This window comes from Euprymna scolopes, chromosome 39 (assembly GCF_053919585.1).
Source record: "Euprymna scolopes isolate OS-2025 chromosome 39, ASM5391958v1, whole genome shotgun sequence".
Classification (NCBI taxonomy): Eukaryota; Metazoa; Mollusca; class Cephalopoda; order Sepiida; family Sepiolidae; genus Euprymna; species Euprymna scolopes.
In genome coordinates this window covers 74,067,601-74,089,476 of record NC_136520.1, presented here as the reverse complement: position 1 = coordinate 74,089,476, position 21,876 = coordinate 74,067,601, and the positions used below count along the sequence as shown (strand labels likewise).

Here is a 21,876-nt window from a genome sequence, read left to right as displayed (position 1 = left end):
AAATCTTCAAGAAAACGAGAGAAAAAAAGATTTGAATACAGTTTTGCAATACACGAAATGATTCAGCAAACTCGAATACCTTTTTCACAAGAATCTATACTATTCAGAAAATTCTAAATGTTTATTTATGTGTGTGTGCGGGGGCACCGAATTGAAAAATTCCTTTTCCCCCTGAAAGGTGTGAGTTCCTAGATTGTCTTTATCTCTATATGGTTCGTAACGAGCAACGCCGAGTCACACACAAAAAAAAAAAAAAAACGAAATAAGGGCTTTTGAGCCGTTTCATGTAATTGTCTAAAAAGTTACCTGCCCATGTCAACGGAATTTAGCACTGTCTGTATACAGTCGCGGTAACATCTATCGGCATACGGACAGAACTTGTGGCGCAATGGATACCGCGTCTGACTACGGATCGAAAGATTCCAGGTTCGAATCCTGGCAAGTTCGTAATAATTTTAAGTACCATTTTATCCAATGTTTACTCATTATCTTTACCCTTAAGATATTTTGTTTTTTCAGTGATTTTGTTTTGTGCATATGGAAATTTCCCATAGTCCGAGTTCACTGGTAAGAGTTGATGGTAAGACGATGTTGAGTGTACTCGATTTTGTGTCTTACTCAGCGTTGTGTATGCCGACGCGGCACGGCCGCTAGTTAATAATACGTTCAGTCGGCAATTTCATTTACAGACCAGAAGAATTCACATTTAAAGCATACTTCGCAAGTATTAAGGCATCTTTGAAAAGGATTGTGACAACATGACAAGAATAAAATAAGATTTTATTAGGAACATTCGGACCAGCAGAACACACACACACACACACACACACACACACACACATATATATATATATATATATATATATATATATATATATATATATATATATATATAGTTAATTATTTAAAATATTTAAAATAAACGCTTTTCTGGGTCACTTGAGTCGCTACTGGGCTGCGTCCGGTCGACTACTGTAGGGGCGGGATGTGAGAGAGGAGGGGAGGTCGGGGTCGACAGCTGGGTGTTTAGGTTAGTGTTGCTGGTGGTAGGAAGATAGGTGAGGGGAAGGGAAGGGGAATGGGGTGACATTCCTTGGGAGTTGTTAATTTATTTATTTTCATGAGTGGTAGTAGATTATTATATTTATTTATTTATTTATATATTTATTTTTTATTTTAATTGGTTTGTATTACTTCAGCTAACTTTTAATTTTAGTTGGTTTGTATTAACTTTATATATATATAATCACACTAGTTTCATTGGATTCACATGTAGGTGACCAATCGATACAACTGGTATATATGTGAATCAAATGAAACTCGTATGATTATTAAAGAGTGCTCAATGCAGGACAGAGCTGGTATATAATCTGTTTAGATGAAAAAAGAATTGATATTGAAACGGATGTCAAAATTACATTAATCCTATAATATAATGATATAATAGTATAATAATTAGAAAGAATTAACTACCCTAATTGTTACACCGGCCTTTTTAACACAAGCTTAATGGATCGTCTTATACGCCGAAATAAGAAAACTTGAGAGGTCGCAGGAGTACTACTAAAAACACGAAATATAAAGATGGTTATAGTTATAGGAAAGTAATTTATTCCTGTCTTTTTGTTATAGTCATATGATGTATGTGGACGGTTAAATCAGTCCTTTTATAACTCGACGGTGTTAGACTACATTTATTTGTAAGAAAAACACGTTAGATGAGTTTTTTGGGGGGGTTACGAAGTAGTCACCACTTATCAAGGCCCGGAAGCCACTCGCGGATAAGGGTTATTGCGTGTACAGTACATTAATGTTGAGATTTGATAAAGTATCTACTTAAGGGGGGGAGTCATCAGGAATTTGTTTATGTTGGACTTGAAGACATCCAAGTTGTAGTCAGATGGGAAACAGGCAGACGGAACAGAGTTCCACAGGCGTGCACTTCTAAGAAAGAAGCTTTGTTAATAGAATCTACGTTTTGGTTTTGGCACTGATAAAGAGTGGGGAAATTTTTTGACAGTGGTTTCAGCCAGACGGGTGTTTTTCGCGAAAGCTCTGCGAGGGGGGGGGCAGGGATTGGAGTTCAGACGAGGACCTGCCATGGAAGTAATGATAAAACAAAGACTGACTCGCAACGTCTTTCCTGTGGGAGAGAGGTTGCAGGGAAGAGAAAGGGGCATCCCCCATTAAGCCACGAAGCCTATTTTGTACTCTGTCAAGGCAGGATAGAGTGTTTTTAGCAGCTCTTGCCCAGATGTGACAACAGTACTCCATCCTTGCACGTACTTGGCTTTTATATAGATAGAGAATTGCATCAGCAGTGAGATATCTTCTGGAGCGGTAGAAGGATCCCACCATCTTTCCAGCGATCTTGGCAATAAACTTAATGTACGTGTTCCATTTCAGGTCAGGAGTAAAGGTCAAGCCCAGAAGCTTATCAAAGCATGGAGCTTCCCCTAGTCGAGAGCCATCCATTTCAATTGATGCCAGGTGGGGATCAGACCGTTGATGATGTAAAGATAGGAGCTTGGTTTTAGATGCATTAAAAGTAACCAGCCAACTCTTCCCCCACTGTACCACGCGCTCAAGATCAGAGAAGAGAGAATCAGAAAGAACTTTGTCACTTACGGCCTTTGATGTCTTGCCATAGGTGATCGTGTCATCAGCATAGATGTCAACGAATAATTTAAGTATGCGTTTTGGGAGATCATTGATGTAGATCAGGAAGAGAGTTGGGCCCAGGGTGGACCCTGGGGGACTCAACCATTAATACTGAGGGCCTCTGGTTTCTGCCCATGTTTTAATAAATTGTAAGAAGAAAATGTTTTTAATCACGCACAAATATATATTGGATAAAAAATATGTTATTTTAAAAATAACGTAATTGATCAAGCATTTTCTTTTTTTTCTATTTTTTTAAAAAACATTTTTGGTTTGTGTTTTCAAGCGAGTCTGCTAATGTTATTTAATGCTAATTAATTAACGCATTCATAGTCCCAGCTGTCACCAATTTCCGGTTCGTTAATTGATATATATTATATCATTGTTTATGTTAGAATTGTTTAAAGAATAGAAATATATAGCTATCTTATTATTTAAACGAATAAAGTAATGCAACACACCTTGTTATAAGAGCTTTGTTAACCTATTATTCCATTCCAAGGATGGAGTACTGTTGCCACATCTGGGCAGGAACTGCTAAAAACAGTCTAACCCTAACCCTAACCCTAAAAACAGCCTATCCTGCCTTGACAGAGTTCAAAATAAGCTCCGTGGCCTAGTGGGTGATGCCCTTTTTTCTTCCCTGCAACCTCTCTCCCACAGGAGAGACGTTTCGAGCCTGTCTTTATTTTATCGTTACTACCAGGGCAGGTCCTCGCCTGAACTCCGATTTCTGGTCCCCCCTCGCCAATCTTTCACGAAAAACACCCGTCTAGTTGAAACCACTCTCAAAATATTTCCCCACTCCTTATCTGTGCCAAAATCAAAACGTAGATTCCATGAACACAGCTTCTTTCTTAGATGTGCACGCCTGTGGAACTCTGTTCCGGTTGCCTGTTTCCCACCTGACTACAACCTGAATGTCTTCAAGTCCAATGTGAACAAACTCCTGATGAACCGCCTCCTTAAGTAAGACACTTTATCAGATCTCCAAAACTAACGTACTGTACACACAATAACCCTTATCCCCGAGTGGCTTCCGGGCCTTGATAAGTGGTGACTACCTTGTAAAAAAAAAAAAAATTTCAAAATTTAAGGGACGCTAAAAACGTACATTGTTTGTTTGTTTGTTATCAAATTTTAACTTTATATCGATCGCTCTTCGCTCGATGTGTGACCATTTCCTAATTTTAAAATTATAAAACTATAAAACAAATGTTTACCCTAATAGAGGAGAAAGTGAATTGGAAGGGGGTGTCTATTTCGCATAAGGCCGCTGGGAAAATAGTAGAATCCTTCTACCGCTCCAGTAGATATCTCACTCCTAATGCAATTCTCTACCTGTGTATAGGCCAGGTACGGCCAAAGATGAAGTGCTGTTGTCGCATCTGGGCTGGAGCTGCTAGAAGCTGCTTGTCCTGCCTTGACAGTGTTCAAAACGGACTTCGTGGCTTAGTGGGGGGTGCTCTTTTCTCTCCCCTGCGACCTCTTTCCCACAGAAGGGACGTTGCGAGCCTATCTCTGCTTTATCGTTATTTCCATGGTAGGTGCTCGTTTGAGCTTGCATCTATGCCCCCCTCGACAAACTTTCACGAAAAACACTCGTCTAGACAAACCACCACCAATAGTTTCCCACACTCTTTATCTGTGTCTAGACCTAAACGTCGATTCTATGAGTAGAACTTCTTTCTAAGAACTGCACGCCTGTAGAACTGTCTTCCTTTTGACTGCTTCCCATGTGACTACAATTTGATTGTCTTCAAATCCAATGATGAACCGTGCCCCTATATAATCCAACTTACAAAAATCGCAATACGTATGTTAAAAACGCTATAATCACATTGACTAATGAATACCCAGTAACCCTTATTCTCGAGTGGCCTCCGGGCCTTGATAAGTGGTGATTCCTTTGTAAAAACAACAGAAAAAAAATTGTCAGTTAAAAAATCAGATAAAAGCAATTTCTCCAAACAATCTACAACCAAATAACATTTAATCTTCACGCGAAATTTGAAAAGATATTGTGACAGGAATAAAAATAAAATAATAAAAATATAAATCTTAGGAAAATGTCAAATTTATGGGCGTGTAACCTATAAAAATAATATTGGTATTAATGAAAATAAATGACCATACTCTTTTTAAGCAGACGAATTCGTGAAACCGGAAGTTGAAAACCAGCAGAAAAGAAGGTTTCATCGACAGCGCAAACTGATCTGAGTTTTATATATATATATATATATACATACAAACTGATCTGAGTTTTATATATATATATATATATATATATATATATATATATATATATATATGTATGTATATGGCAGGTCGCCTGCCATCGTCCAGTCGGTAAAAATGCTTAAATATGATATTTTGATTTATGCAGGATTTGTATTTATTTTTATAAACTATATAATCCAGTGATTATTACATCGTACGCTATATATATAGCAATTATTATATGTATAGTAATTATTATATATATATAGAAATTATTTCATCAGCTGAAATTGAAACTGAACATTAAGCGCTCCAGCCTTCATCGATAACGTCTGAGTAACCACTATATAGATGAAAAAGGCTATATATATATATATATATATATATATATATATATATATATATATATATATATATATATATATATATATATATACTAGCAAAAGTACCCGTCGTTGACTGGGTTCAAAAACAGCCTACAGAAAATGGACTCTGATTTATGAAAGTATGATAGGTTATGAAAAGGAAGGCTTGTAAAGAGATAGCTTCGAATTTGGGGGTATCAAAACCAAAGCAAAATATGATGAAAGTAAAAATAAAATAGATAAACCCCATAATTTATTATACCATACCTGTTCACACTGAAACACTTATCACAATATTTTTTGTATCTATATTAAAAAACCTTGTTAAACTTTGTGACATATTTCCATTCTATGGAGGTCAGGCGCGAACGAACACTCCATAATTTTATTATACCATATTTCTTCAAACTGAAATATAATTATCAAAGTATATTTACGCAGACAGATATGAAAAGTCTTTATTAAAGTTTGTGGCTATTTCCATTCTATGGAGGCCAGGCGCGAGCGCAGATCAGGATCAAACATACCCATTCATGTGTCTCGATACATCTTCTATCATTATATGTGATCAGTTTTCTATAATAGTCAACCATATAGGAGCCTATTCGTGACCACACAGACGTTCAGCTTTATATTATAGATATACACCAGGTTATGGGTGTTTAAGAGTGTAAACTATTGAATTTAATGATGTTATTTAGAATGCTTGATAAAAATATAATAATTTAATGATGTTATTAAGAATGCTCGATAAAAGAAGACCAAGATAACTTTGAATGCGCTTTAGTTTTTCTTTCTTTTTTTTTCCTTTTTCTTCTTTTGTTTCCTTTTTTATTTTTATTTTTTCCTCTGTCCTTATTTTTAATGTCGTGGGGTATATATGTCACATGACCTCGTCTTCCCTCTCTCTTTTTAAATGTTATAATATTTTATTTTAAGTAAATAAAACTGTTTTCTGTTTTTTCATTTGATGACTGGTTTCTTCTCTGGAAAGCAACCATTTATTAAGTCGCCTGACGACGACTGATTGTTTTAACCGACATTAATCTATATATATTACTGTACACGCAATAACCCTTATCCCCGAGTGGCTTCCGGCCCTTCATAAGTGGTGACCTCCGTGTAAAAAAATATAGTAATTTATAGATAGTAATCTATACATATATGAAAGTGACAATATGTGTGACGACACTTCTCAATCTATATACTCAACGAATTTTTGATCTATAGACTTGCACTTTAGTCTGTAGGTTATTCAGACATGTGGAATTTTTTTTAATTGGTTTTCATCTGGAAAAAGTGTTGCTAAGAGGTCAAAATTTAAATAATGGCACGTGGGGGGATCATGAATAAGTGGGTTTGAAAACACTTTTTAAAACGTGTCAAGCTGGTCGAATGGTTATCGTACTTGACTCACTGTCTTTAGATGTGGGTTTCAATCTCAGCTCGAGTATTTATTTTTTTCATTTACAAGAAGTGAACTGTTTACAAAAACAATAATCGCATACACATGTCTCAGTTTTATTCCGTTTTTTTTTTTTTTTTACTTTATTTTCTTAAGGAATACGTCTTTTTAATTTTTTATGCGTATTTTACGACCGGGCAACGCCGGGCGGACTGCTAATAATATACAATGAGTTTTATATAATCAAGGTTTAATTTATATCAGCAAATCTTATTTCAAATTGTCGAATCTATTCATATTCCGAGTTTATAATAACATTGAATTGAAATTTCGAATTGAAAATAAAAACATGAATTGGGCGCTTGAAAAGATGACTTGCATGTTTTTTCTTTTTTTCATAAACTCAAATTTGTTCCTCCCTCTTCAGAAAATCCCATTAACTCAGTGCATGGAAATACATACATAAATTATATGAACTAATAGAATTAGCATTATAATACCAACATGTTCCTAAATTTTTTAAAAACTTGATTTCCATTCTATTATTAATCACCCCCTCTCTCTTTCTCTCTCTCTCTCTCTCTTTCTATCTCTCTCTGTATATATATATATATATATATATATATATATATATATATATATATATAAGCGAAGCCCACTATTTATTTGTTTATAAACAAATGATGGTTTGAGCACTATCTGCGACGGACGAGTGTGAATTTAAGGAGAAATATTTACAGCCCTGATTCGTGGTCCGATGGTTAGACTATCAACGCGACGGTTGTAGGTTCGATCCACGGCTGGGGAAAGGTGTATGTCTAGGTTTGCTGATGAGTGGTGATACAGTACTGTATGTTGATCACACACACACACACACACACACACACACACACATATATATATATATATATATATATATATATATACTAGCAGGCACCCAGCGTTGCCCGATCGCAAAATGCGCATAAATATTACATTTTAATTAACACAGAACTGAGACATATGCATGCGAGTATTATGTTTTTTTCTAAACAGTTCACTTCTTGTAAGTAAAAAAAAATACTCGAGCTGAGATCGAAACCAAATATTGAAAACATGGAGTTCAGTATGATAACCATTAGACCAGTGTGACACGATCTGAAAAAGTGTTTCCAAACTACTAATTCTAATATAAGTGATTTGTAATATGAACTATTCATGCATGCGCATTCGTGAAGCAGTTAGCAAACAAATAAAAATCAGATGACTCCTTAGCAGCCCTTTTTTCGGATAAAAACGGATTAAACTTTTTCCACATGTCTAAATTGTAAGTTTTTACGTCATAAAATCGTTGAATATATAGGTTGAGAAGTGTCCTCACACACACATTCTAACTTTCATAGATACATAGATAATCCTCACGAGGATAAAACGCGAAGAATTCTGTGTTGCTTACTTGCCATACATATTTTACAAAACTTACTACTTAGCTCTACGTAGTCTTGAGTACTGTCGAAGAAATATTGGAAATATACACGTTAAATTTTATGTAGATACCTAAAATAAGATAGATAGATAGATAGATAGATAGATAGATAGATAGATAGATAGATAGATGAGGGATTTATAATAGCATATAAATCAAGTTTCCCCAGCAACATCACGTCTGTGCAAGAGAGCTTGCAAAGAAGAAAGGGTGCAAGCCAATCAAATTACAGATATTTTTCCGAACCTTTACAAGAACCCTGAAGTGGGACAAAGATTTACCTGCCCAAATATTGCAACAATACTCCATGCATTGTCTAATAGTCGATTTGTATAGGTAGAGAATAGCTTCAGGTGCGATGAACAGTCTAGAGCGATAGAGGAAACCTACGTTACGACAAACAAACAAAAAAGCAATGGATCTAGTGTATCTCTTCCAGTTGATGTGGTAAATGATCACACGAAAAAAATGTCAGAAACAACGATTTAATGTCCGGAGATGCTGTTATAACAAAAATTCCCTCAAATTACCTTACAACAATGTATCGTAAACCCACGTTTACAGGATTGTATACACGCTGGAATTCGTTTTGCCCGACCAAACAAAAGATTAATTTAATTTGGACCCTAACGCATCGAGCCCTTTATGATTTGTTTTAAAAGAAAACTGGGTGAAAAACTGAAAATTATTACTTGCAATTTATCCAATAATGGCTGCCCCCTCTCCTCGATGTGATTAGGTCAGTCATCCAAAAGAAAATAACTGATTTCCCCCAAATAAAAATCAACACGGTGACTAAATGTCCGATTTATATTCGCTTACCGTGGGGTTAGGATCAGTAAGTGAGAAGTTTGCTAACCAAATCAGCTCAACATTGGAAAGATGCTATTTTGCTCCAAACGTACGTGTTGTGTTCTTTGCGAAACCGTTATTGTATCCTGTCACCAGGACGTTCTACTTCCCCCACCATAATAATAAGGTTGGTTGGTTGTTTTTGTTTTAGGGCATATCAACCCTTTTCGGGTTATTTAATGCCGAATCCAAAGATTTAAGAAAAAAAAAACATTTTTTAATAGAATATATTTGTTGTTTTCACGTCGGTTTCTATTTAACCCATAGTTGGGACCCTAACAGGTACTACCACTCCGGGTCAGAGTGGACCTGGGAGCAATGGTAATTAAAGGGTGGCTCCACACTCCCCAAAGCCCGCAAGCTGGGGCCTCACCACTGGATATAGTTTAAGGTCATATCCAGGACCCCCATTGAGGGATTTTACCCTCTGCAGGGGGGCAGTTGGCGTATTCTAATGCCCCACCGACAGGGCCAAATAATAATGTAATTTATAAATTTAAATGTAGTTGCAGTGAGGACTACGTAGCTCGGACGTCGTTATGACTTGATAGTAGAATCCAACAGCGCGTACATAGAAAAATCAGGAATGGGACTTACCTACCAACGGAAATTCTTATTAACACATCCGGGTCTTCTATAGCTGAATATGTGCTTACAACCCCGGCATGTGCCACGAACTTTAACACTGACTCATCCACTATTCTGAGTCATGCTTATTCGACTTATCACCTGAAGATCTTGTAGACTATTCACGTTCGCTTGAGGAAGCCTTCTCTATGCGAGCAGAGGGAATGTCTCTTAGGTTTGAACTTGATCAGTCTCTAGGTGATATCGTACGTATCGGTATTTTAGAAAAATAGTGTACCCCGTTTTTTTGTTTTGTTTTTCTTGTAATACAGTATATTGCTATTTTTAAGCGTATCATCTCACATTTTTTTAAACGTATCATCTCACATTTTTTTAAAACGTATTATCTCCCATTTTATTTTAAACGTATCATCTCACATTTTTAAAACGTATCATCTCCCATTTTTTTTAAACGTATCATCTCTCATTTTTTAAAACGTATCATCTAATATTTTATTTTTACGTATCATCTCCCATGTTTTTAAAACGTATCATCTCACATTTTTTTAAAACGTATCATCTCACATTTTTTAAAACGTATCATCTCACATTTTATTTTAAACGTATCATCTCACATTTTTTTTAAACGTATCCCATTTCACTTGATTTTATTAATAAAAAAAGGAAATCCCTCGATCAAGCTTATGAAAAGTGAGAGCGAAACCAGTAAGCTGGCTTCCTCCCTATTAAATTTTTTTCTCACTTCCCAATGATGAAATTTTGTACCCCGCATAAATTATATATAAATATATAAATTATATATATATATATATATATATATATATATATATATATATATATATATATATATATATATATAGATACGTATGGGTTTTCATCATTCCTCAGTTGAACAAAAACCTAAACTATCTCACTCATTTGAAAAGGCCCTATTGTGTTGAAATAGATTTATAAGATCGGGTTAAGTTTTCTATTGTTTTCTTTTCTTTTTAACATATATATGTATGTGTGTGTGTGTGTGTGTGTGTGTGTGTGTGTGTGTGTGTGTGTGTGTGTGTGTGTGAAGAGTACAAACAATATTTCTTGATGAGGGTACCTAAGACAATTGCAAGTTATTAGCTAGATGAAAGCATAAATTCATTAGCAACATATAGTTGAAAGTTTAAAATGTGGAAGGTATTTCTGCCGCAGCCTGTGTTAAGAAAGAAAGGCAAACGTTGCTTTAACATTATAAATGCTTTGCCTCTTTAAAGACAGCGATAGAAGTTTAGTAGTATGATTTAAAGGAAATAAATAAATGATTAACACGCTATGAATGAAAAAAGAGGTTTCGTAGATTCTGTTGTTGTTGTTGTTGTTGTTGTTGTTGTTGTTGTTGTTGTTGTTTTTTTGTTTTTGTTTTTTTTGTTTGGTTGTTTTTTTTTGTTTTTTTTTTTTGTTTTTTGATAGATAGAAAGTTAACGAAATCCAAGGCAAGTTCACTATGTGTCGGTCGGCACTAACCCTTTTCCGGTTTAACTGGTTTTCTCCAAAGGAGGAAGTTTCATGGGAGTATGAAATTCACAAGCGGTCCTCAGTCGCATGTATATCCCCGTTGGGTGAGATGAAGACGTCAGATCACCGAAGTTAAGCAACGTTGAACCTGGTTATTACTAAAATGGGTGACTAATTTGGGAATTCCAGGTGCTGTGTGTAGGAGGACGTCGACACCATTCTGCAAGAGCAAGTTCACTATGTAGTGGAATCCTAAATGGATGGTAACGTTTAATGCTGCTAAGACTAAGCTTCTTTCCTTTAACAATTATAAAACCCTTCTTAACCACTAATTGCCATAACGAATAAAACACCTTACATGAGAGCTCATCCTTCAAACTTTTTTACTTAACATTCACGGGAAACATGAATTGGAACAAATATATTGAAGACATTGCTAAGGCTGCTGCAAAGAAGGTGGGATCGCCTTACCGGGCTAGACAATTAACACACATCTGACAGTATCGTACACATCTACAAAGCCCCCATTCGCCCATGCATAGAGTATTGTTGTCATTTATATGCTGGGGGATCTATCAATAGTCTCTTCATCTTAGAAAGGACCCAAAAAGATTTTCAAATTTTAAAAGTATCGCACTATTAGGAAAGCTCCAGCCTCTGTCCTCTCGCCAATGTCGCATGTTTGTGCCTACTTTGCCAGGTAATTAAATGGAATATGCTTTGATGAACTCATTTATGCCGCCTCGGTGTATATACTCCCGAATGGCCCGACAAGCAGCAAAATCTCACTTCTTCACTATCGAGGTGCTTAGACGCCTGAAAGCCTTCTACTTTTTCTTTCCTCGGACTGTTAAACTTTGGAAATCCCTTCCCGTTTCCTGCTTCCTGGCTGTACTGCCATGCAGAACTTCTCACAGACTCTTATCAAATATTTCCCAAATAGTAGCCTCTTACGTCCAAGTTGTAATATGCATTCTTTGTGGTTCAAAAGAGTAAAAAAAAAAAATCAGTGTTGAGGCCACAGATTTTTTAACTTTTGAAGTGTGAGGCTAACCTTTAGTAAGTATTACCGCTAGATACATCTAAACTCTGCGTAATAATAGTGCAATCATGATGTTGCATAGTCAAATAGAATTTGTTCAAGACACGATCGCCTCATACACCATTGGCAAATGTGTTCACATCTAACTCATTTTACCAACTCGAAAGCAATATTTCCCAAAATATTTTTGCCTTTTTATAATTACAATTACAATACTTTACAACCAGAAAGGGCCCCTGACGTAGTGGATAAAGTTCTTAGTAAAATTCTTCTGCGGGTTAAAGCTTCAATCCTCAGTGCGGCCGACACTCAAAAAACAATTACGAATTACTTAGACCTTCAAGATCCTACTATCCTCATTAATTAAAATATAGTTTAAAAGATTAAAACAGTAGTCCGAAGAATCAAAATAGTTCGAATAATGAACCCTCATATCAAAAATTCACTAAAATAATTATTTGCGATTCTATTAACTACCACAACCATCCTGGGTATGACGCAACTGCATCCAGTGATAAGACTCTAATTTGGAAGTTTGGGGAGTATGGAAGGAACTCTAACTCAGGAATTGTAACCTGGAGTGATAATCTCTGCCAGGACTGTATCAATGGATGGATTAAAAACGAATTTGAAAACAAATGAATCTCCACATTAATAGATTTAAAAAAAAAAACGTTTCGACTGATGTAACCTCCGATCTTCTTCAGGTGCATTCACACTTTATATTATTGGTGAATAGTGAAAAACGTTTGTTTGTTGGTTGGTTTGTTTGTTTTTCCAACAAACATAATCGTTAGAAATTCAAAACACAAACAGTGCCAAGTCTATTTCTTTTTTTAAATAAATCTAGATTTTTTTTCTTATGTTTATATATTTTTTAGATGAGAATTGATAAATATTTTTGGATTATTTGGATTCTTCGCACCACTGTTCTAATTTTGGTCGTTTTTATCACTACGTTTCAGCCGATGTAACCACCAAACGCCTGATGTTATTACGTTTCTTTTTTCCATCGATATGTGTTTCTTCTTGGCTTTATTTTCTGAGCCCAAAATCCATGAATAAATATTAGAATATGTAAAGAATTGGAGCGTAAAAACTTTTACCGAAATAGCGTAACACGAAAAAGGGTTGATGTGCTGTAAAACAAAACAAGCAAACCAAACATCATGAATATTTGGAGATATAAACAACTTGAAGCATAATTTTTTTTCCGAAATTACTTTATGATTGGTTCTGCATTAAATAATCCGAAAAGGGTTGATATGCCGTAAAACAAAAAAAAACAAGTTTTACGTTTTCGTGTAATTTTCATTCTTTCATTTAATTTGTTTTTCTTTACTTTGTTTTGTTTATTGTTTGTTGTTTATTTTCGTCCCTCCGATACATTTTTATACTTTCGTTCTCGTTTCACTCTTTTCTTTTATTTATTGTCTACTATTACCATTATCCTAATCCCAACACTAACCCTAACACTAACCCTAACACTAATCCCGACACTAACCCTAACACTAATCCCGACACTAACCCTAACACTAATCCCAACATTAACCCTAACACTAACCCCAACACTAACCCTATCACTAATCCCAACACTAACCCTAACACTAATCCCAACATTAACCCTAACACTAATCCCAACATTAACCCTAACCCCAACATTAACCCTAACACTAATCCCAACACTAACCCTAACACTAATCCCAACACTAAACCTAACACTAACCCCAACACTAACCCTATCACTAATCCCAACATTAACCCTAACACTAATCCCAACATTAACCCTAACCCCAACACTAACCCTAACACTAATCCCAACACTAACACTAACCCCAACACTAACCCTAACACTAACACTAATCCCAACATTAACCCTAACCCCAACACTAACCCTAACACTAACCCTAACCCTAACCCTAACCCCAACACTAACCCTAACACTAACCCTAACCATCACGGACAAACTTGGTGAACACGTGTAACCTTTTATACATAATCTCGATATCATGGCAGTTTTATTTAACGCAATTTCTTAACAATTGTCCAAGCATAGCACAAGTATTACACGCTTGTGATCTTCAACATTTGTGTCATCAAGTTGGCATCTTTTTCTTTTGGCTGACATCTTATACTAAAATATTGTTGAAGTCAATTTCTATAACTTCGCCAAAGAAACGCCTTACTCACTTGATGTGCTATTCACGACATTGTTGATAAAATTCACAATCCGTTTTGCAGTTCAACAGTATTTCGTTTAAATAATCTCATCTCCACGCTTGATTTTCATACAAAGTTCAAGTTATAAATGTTTAGATGCTTTTTTTTTTGGTGGGGGTTGTTTTTATGTAACATGGCGCGGGTCGGTGCGTATGTAAATGTATTCGAAGTTACGTCACCGGTGGGGTGGGAGGGAAAGGACTATAAAAATGGAGAACGATAAAGATCTCGTGAGAGACGAGATAACGTTCGAGATCTCGTGAGAGACGTGGAGAACGTTCTAGATCACGTGCGTGACGTCACGTCTGTAACGACGAGGAAATAAATGTCGTTGTACAGAACCAAAAAGCGAATCTGAGTTATTTCCTATTCTTTGTTTTGGTCTCTTTTGCGACTGAAACTACATGCAACGTGTGTTGGTTCTCGGAAAAAATTACATCCATTTTTTTGTGTTTTTGTTTTTTGTTTGTACTTTTTTCACCTTGAAACAGGCCATATTGTTACTTGGGTGTAAGGAGGTATTATTTGGAATCATTGCTAACAGGGGACTATGAGGAGTTGAGCAGCGAGATATATATTCACATTATATTCAAATTTAAATGTCAGTATAGCCAGCGAAACATAGATGCGGAAAGGAATTCCACAAGTCTAGCAATCCGCAGGAAGAAACTATTAGAGTAAATAGCTTTCTGGTATCTAGGGACTTCAAGGGTGAATGGGTTGGGGCTTTGCTGCTTGTTGGTTAAATCGGGAGTAATTATTCTAAAATTTCCAATTAACAATTGCCAGTGTTAAATTTGGCAAACTGCTGTCAAAAATTACATTGATGTCAAACCTTGCAACTCCAAAACTCGACACTCTGCTGTCATAAATTCCTTTTCCAAAACACGTAACTTTGCTGTCAAAACTTACTATTCCAACATCCAAATTCAAACTACCCGAGTCTCTGAAAAATCAGGATTTTTATTCAAAGCCGGAAATATTTGATTTGTATATCAAGTAACAAGATAGCAAACATATAAAGAGAAGTAGCAGCCATTTTTTTTTGTTTTCTGTGGTCTGTTAAACTGCCGAGTGAAGTTCGAGATTGTGGTAGATAATTTTCCGAGGGGTTTTACACGCTCGTGTTCACGTTTGGATCGGCTGAATTGTAGCCGTGTGTGTTCATTACACGTTATTTATCACCAACTCGTTGTTGTTGGGGGGGGGGCTGATGAGCAAAAGTGCTGTTTTGACGCTGAGTCATGATTTGTTTAATTTTCGATTCTATAGCGACTATCGGCATAACTCGCTGATTTGTTGCTATATTGTACTGAGATCCACGCTTCGTTTGACGGCTTGTATCATCCCTTGAGATTCGCGTCGTCTTTTTACTTCCTTTGAGTGTTACCGCACGCATGATATAGCAAGTAGGTTAGGAAACTGCGTGTAGCTTGTAAGGAGATTCCGTTGTGCATGTAATGTTCTAAGTCGGGTCACCAACTTGTGGGGGTCGTCAGGCCTTTTTAGGAACTAACTTCCTCCACAAATAAATGAAAATAAAAAGAAGACTTACATGCAAAACAAACGGATGTTTATTCACAGAAACCAACCATTAACAAATAAAGTATAATTCTCTTTATAATGAGTTCAGAAGTCCTTTTTAAGTATTCGTATAAAAAAAGGAGAATGTCTTTTTTTGTTGAACTGTTCATATGTTAAAACATGTTAAGAGAGGCAATAGGTAATGTTCGCCTGTGCAATTGTATGAAGCGCGCGGAGCGGTGAAAATGGAAGAGTGATAGTAACACGCGTGGAACGTCCGAATGAGAATGCAGTTGAGAGAGAGATTTGATGTTTGTGTGTGCTTAAATACTATTTGGACCGGCTCCCAGCGAGCTTAAGAAGAAAAGTTTAGAAAAATGTCCTTGGAGAAATCCCATTGGACGGAAACATCACGTGGGGTGCTCTGTACTACGTCCGCTCGTTTTGAGTTGATTTAATATATAAGGCCACGCCGGAATTTGCGTGGGAGTTATTTTTTATTTTTCACGCGCCAACATAATCATAATCATACTGTGCGCCTAAATTGTATTTATTTTTATAACAATTTTTAATCCGAATCTTAACAGTGTCAACTGGCACAAGGGTTATTGTCTTACTTAAGGGGGCGGTTTATCAGGAATTTGTTTATGTAGGACTTGGAGACATCCAAGTTGTAGTCAGGTGGGAAACAGGCAAACGGAAGAGAGTTCCACAGTCGTGCACTTCTAAGAAAGATGCTATGTTCATGGAATCCACATTTTGATTAAGGCACAGATAAAGAGTGGGGAACATTACTGACAGTGGTTTAAGCTAAACGGGTGTTTTTCGTGAAAGATTGGCGAGTGGCGACCAGAGATTGGAGCTCGGACGAGCACTCTCTATGGAAATAACGATAAACCAAATACAGGCTCGCAAAGTCTCTTCTGTAGGAGAGAGGTTGCAGGGAAGAAAAAGGACATCCCCCACTAAGCTACAAAGTCTATTTTGTACTCCGTCAAGGCAGGATAGGTTATGTCTTACCTGCTCAGCTCCATATAAGCGAGATTGTTCGAAACAACACTAGTTAATCCAACTTTTTGTTTAGTCTTACGGTTCAGTTTGTCTTTAAACTGTTCAGCTTCTTTGGCCGAAATTATTCGAGACAATTGACACCTGGCTACACAAGTAGATCACTCTTATATTCTCGTCTACAGTTGAAAGATTAACCTTTTTAAAGCCAAATTTGTGAAGTTGATCTTTTTAAAACCAAATTTGTGAATTTGATCTTTTTAAAGCCAATTTTTTTTTAACTTGACCTTTTTAAAGCCAAATTTGTGATTTTTTTTTTTTTTTATCCAACTTTGGCAAATTTGGCCTTTTTTTAATCAGTTTGGCTTTCAAAAATTGTAGTTGGCCTTTTCTGAAAGCGTAATGTACGGATTAACTAAGGAAAGAATAAATAGAATGTTTGTTTATCTATTTGTTTATTTATTTATTTGCTAACTGTTATCCTCATCTCCAGATGTGTTTTTGTTTCACGACGTTTCGGCCAACTCATCCTCCGGTCTTCTTTAGGTGGTTAATCGCGACTAGTTAGGAATGCTGAGTCTCGTAACTGTATCCTCAACAATTACTGCCTTCCATAGTTGTCGTCTCGCTACGTCTTTTGGCCAACTAATCCTCTGGTCTCTTTAAGTAGGATTAAAGCCGCTATCCTTCAGGGCCGTGGATAGAGGCGTTAAATCCCTATGGTTCCAGGTGGGCATTGTCTAAAGATATCTGCTGCCTTTGATTCAGAAAGGAGTACATAAAGTCGAAGCGCGTCGCACATGTCACCCGGAATGATGTGATTCCAGTTCACCAAGCAACTGCTTTATAGGTGTTTCTATGTTCAAATCGGTCTGTTAATCTGACACAGAAATGTTGCATGTGGCGTTTGAAATGATTTTCATAGTTTTAAAATACTTTATTTTTTCCTCTTATTTACTTTTGCTGGTTTCATCGGGGGGGGTCGTATTTTTTTGTTGTTGTTTTTTTTTTTTTAGTTATTTTTTTTTCCTTCCTATCGTAACGAACTAAGTTCGTGAGCACAAACGACCTTTCTAAATGAACAGGAGTTTTGACATTTTTATTGACGACTTTCTTAAACGTTTATTCACGCGGAGACAGTTCACGACCTTTCACACTAACGCCATCTTGCGTATCTTCTTTGTCTATCGCATGACATTTTTGATGGGCTAAAATACAGTTGAATTAAGTTAATTAATAAGAATGACACGAAAACGGTTGAAATATACTATAAAGACTTTTTCTTTTTTTCTTTTTACACAGTGATCACCACTTATCAAGGCCCGGAAGCCACTCAGGGATAAGGTTTATTGCAAGTACATTACGTTAGTGTGGCGATTTGATGAAGTGTTTACTTAAGGGGGCGGTTCATTAGGAATTTGTAAACATTAGACTTGAAGACATCCAAGTTGTAGTCCGGTGGGAAGCAGGCAGACGGAACAGAGTTCCACAGGCGTGCAGTTCTAAGAAAGAAGCTTTGTTCATGGAATCCGCGTTTTGATTTAGGCACAGATATAGAGTGGGGGAAATTTTTCACAGTGGATTCAGCTAGACGGATGTTTTTCGTGAAAGATTGGCGAGGGGGCAGAGATTGGAGCTCAGACGAGCACCTGCCATCGAAATAACGATAAAACAAGGACAGGCTCGCAACGTCTCTTCTGTTGGAGAGAGGTTGTAGGGTAGAGAAAAGGGCATCCCCCACTAAGCCACGAAGTCTATTTTGTACTCTGTCAAGGCAGGATAGGCTGTTTTTAGCAGCTCCTGCCCAGATATGGCAACAGTATTCCATCTTTGGACGTACTTGGCTTTTATATAGATAGAGAATTGCATCAGTAGTGAGATATCTTCTGGAGCGGTAGAAGGATCCCACCATCTTTCCAGCGACCTTGGAAAAGCGAAAAATAGAAATAAAGTGTCTTCTGTTTCGGAATTTTTTAAATGATTGTATTGGTGAATATATTTTTGAGATGAGGATTGATAAAAAATATACAAAAATATACAAAAATATACATTCATCAAACAAACGGAATGAAGCCGGATTTATTTACAAAAACAAAAAAAGACTTGGCGCTATTTCTGTTTTGAATTTCTAATGACTACGAGGGGCATGCAATAAGTAATGCCCCTAACCCACTTCCCATAGCAGTAGAGCAACGAAACTTGGCACAGTTATTAGTCTTTCTCTACATAGGAACCACCCAGAGTTATGCATTTCTCCCATCGTTTGATGCAGCTCTGGAGACCGTTTTTGTAGAACACCCCAGGTTGGTTCTCCAACCACGACGTGACTTCAGAAACCAAGGCTGCATCATCTGGGAAACGCTTTCCTTTCAAAAACAACTTCATGGCTGGGAAGAGGTGAAAGTCAGAAGGTACAAGGTCAGGAAAGTAGGGAGGATGGGGAAGGATTTCATAACCACACGCCCGTGCTTCTGATCTGGCGACATGCGAGTTGTGGATCGGAAGGTTGTCCTTCAGGAGGAGGGTAGCTTTTCTGATCTTGTCCTGCCTCTTGATTTTGATAGCTTCCCTTAATTTCCTCAAAAGTGAAGCGTAATAGGCTCCTGCAATTGTGGTACTTTTTGACAGGAAATATGTCATCACTACTCCGTCCTGGTCCTAGAAGACTGTGAGCATGACCTTGCCAGCGGAGGGCTGCACCCTTGCCTTCTTTGGAGGTGGTGAGTCCAAGTGCTTTCACTGCATTGACTGGGCTTTGGTCTCTGGATCATAGTGATGGACCCAGGTTTCATCCTGTGTAATCAGTCTTTTGAAAACCTTTGACTCATCTTCTTGGCACATCTCCAAATTCATCCTCGAGCACTCGACGTGTTCTCGCTTCTGGAATGGTGTGAGCAACCTGGGAATCCATCTGGCAGACACCTTATGCAAATGCAAATGGTCATGAATGATAGTTTCCACAGACCCTGTACTAATCTGGACATCTTAGGTTTTTGGCGAATAGTAATGCGCCGATCTTCCAAAATGGCAGCCTCAACTTGACGGACAGATGCCTCCTCATTGGCGGGGGGGGGGCGACCAGGTCTGGGAGCTGTTTCCACCGACTTTCGGCCATGTTTGAATTCACGATGCCAGCGTTTTACAAGCTCATATGATGGGGTATTATCACCATAAGTTTCTTTCATTTGATCAAAAGTCTCCTGTGGTGTGCGTCCTTTCAAATACAAAAACCGGATCACTGCTCGTCATTCAACAGGCTCCATTTCATACATGACTCAGTTCAAATACCTGTAAAACAGAAACCACAATTAGTTCAGAGTTGTAATTTGCCACATAATCCGTAGAAATATAAATCATTGCACATGCAAAATTTCAGCTAGATCAGAGAACAGGAAGTGGGTCAGGGGCATTACTTATCACACGCCCCTCATATGTTCGTTAAGAAAGCAAAAAAACAAACATTTTTTAGCATTCACCAAATAACAACGTGTAAAAACACTTGAAGATGATCGGAGGTTACATCAGCCGAAACGTTGTAGAAAACTAGTTACGATGAGAATAATAGTCCTAATAATACAAAAAAAAAAGTGGATTGAATTATTTGGATTTTTCTGTTCTCATCTTGAGTGACACTTTCATAACGTTTCGATCAGGAGATAACAGAACTAATAATAATAATAATAATAATAATAATAATAATAATAATAATAATAATAATAATAAAAATAATAATAATAATAATAGAATTAATAGCTACTAGAATAATAACGTTTCGATGTTACACCCTCAAGGGAGATAATAGAATCTTAGCAAATCATTTCTTCTTAAAAAAAGATACAGAATTATCGAAATCTAGAAATATAGCTCAGTGTTGGAGTATTCGACTACAAAGCGATTGATTCTCTGTTAAAGCCCGGATGTACCTTAATATTTTATTTTACTTTCTTTATTAATGAGTTCAATTTTATTTTTTAACACAGAAGTTATCACTTATCAAGGCTCAGAGGCCACTCGAGGATAAGGGTTAATGGGTATACATTAGTCAATGTGATGATAGCGTAGTAAATATAAGTAGTGGGAATTTTGTAAATTGGATTACTTAGGGGGACGGTTCATAAAGAACTTGTTTACGTTGGACTTGAAGACAATCAGATTGTAGTCAGCTGGAAAGCAGGCAATTGGAAGAGAGTTTCACAGGCGAAAGAAAGAAGCTTTGTTCGTGGAATCTACATTTAGGTTTAGGCACAGATAAAGAGTGTGGAAAATTATTGATAATGGTTTTGGCTAGAGGTACCATTTAAAATCACCGCAAATCATTTCTTCGTTTGCACATTTTAAAACTAAACATTTATCAGAAGTGGCTTTTCCAGGGCATTCATCGTTAAGCCCAAATATCAGCTGATGTGATATTGTAAACAAACTCAAATAGAACTTGATGAACGACATTATCATTTTACTTTTTTTTATATTTTTTTGCGAATTAGTCCCCCGGGCAAATTGTTCATTCGTAATATATAATATTCCGCAGAGGACTGATTCTATAATACATACGCAATCTGTATAAATTTAAATATCATGTTTAAGCGTATTGTGCGACCGGGCAATGCCGGACATCCATCTAGTAATTCAATAAATACATGGAGGAATCTGTAACGTAAGCGATCCGCTCGAACAGTGTTTGTTAAACTTTTCTCGAACCCGCACGCCGTCCGCCACCGTCGAAAAGAAACCACCAAACAAAAATAAATCTGACACTGCCTATGTTTTAGCAAAAGGCATTTATTATTTTCCAAAGCTGTTCATTTCGTTTGCCATGTGATTAACAAAATCTTGACACCAACTTCAAAAGTCTCTCGCTGCCACTATGGGGCCACATGTCCATCTACCTTGATACGCGTTTTTCTTTCTGCTCCACTAAATGCCGGCCGTAAACAGCCATTTCTCGTCTTCGTCTTTACACTTCCATCTTTTTCAACCATATTTTTCTTCTACCGACCACGTGGTGTCCTTTTCTTTTTTTTCTTTTTTTTTT

General features: G+C 36.8%; 1 non-coding gene across 1 annotated transcript; it reads left to right on the top strand.

Moving 5' to 3' along the window:
- The first annotated feature begins 374 nt into the window (after positions 1 to 374).
- On the top strand, positions 375 to 447 carry Trnar-acg (transfer RNA arginine (anticodon ACG)). The gene has a single exon. It is a non-coding gene; the product is annotated as a tRNA-Arg (tRNA).
- The last annotated feature ends 21,429 nt before the right edge of the window (positions 448 to 21,876 follow it).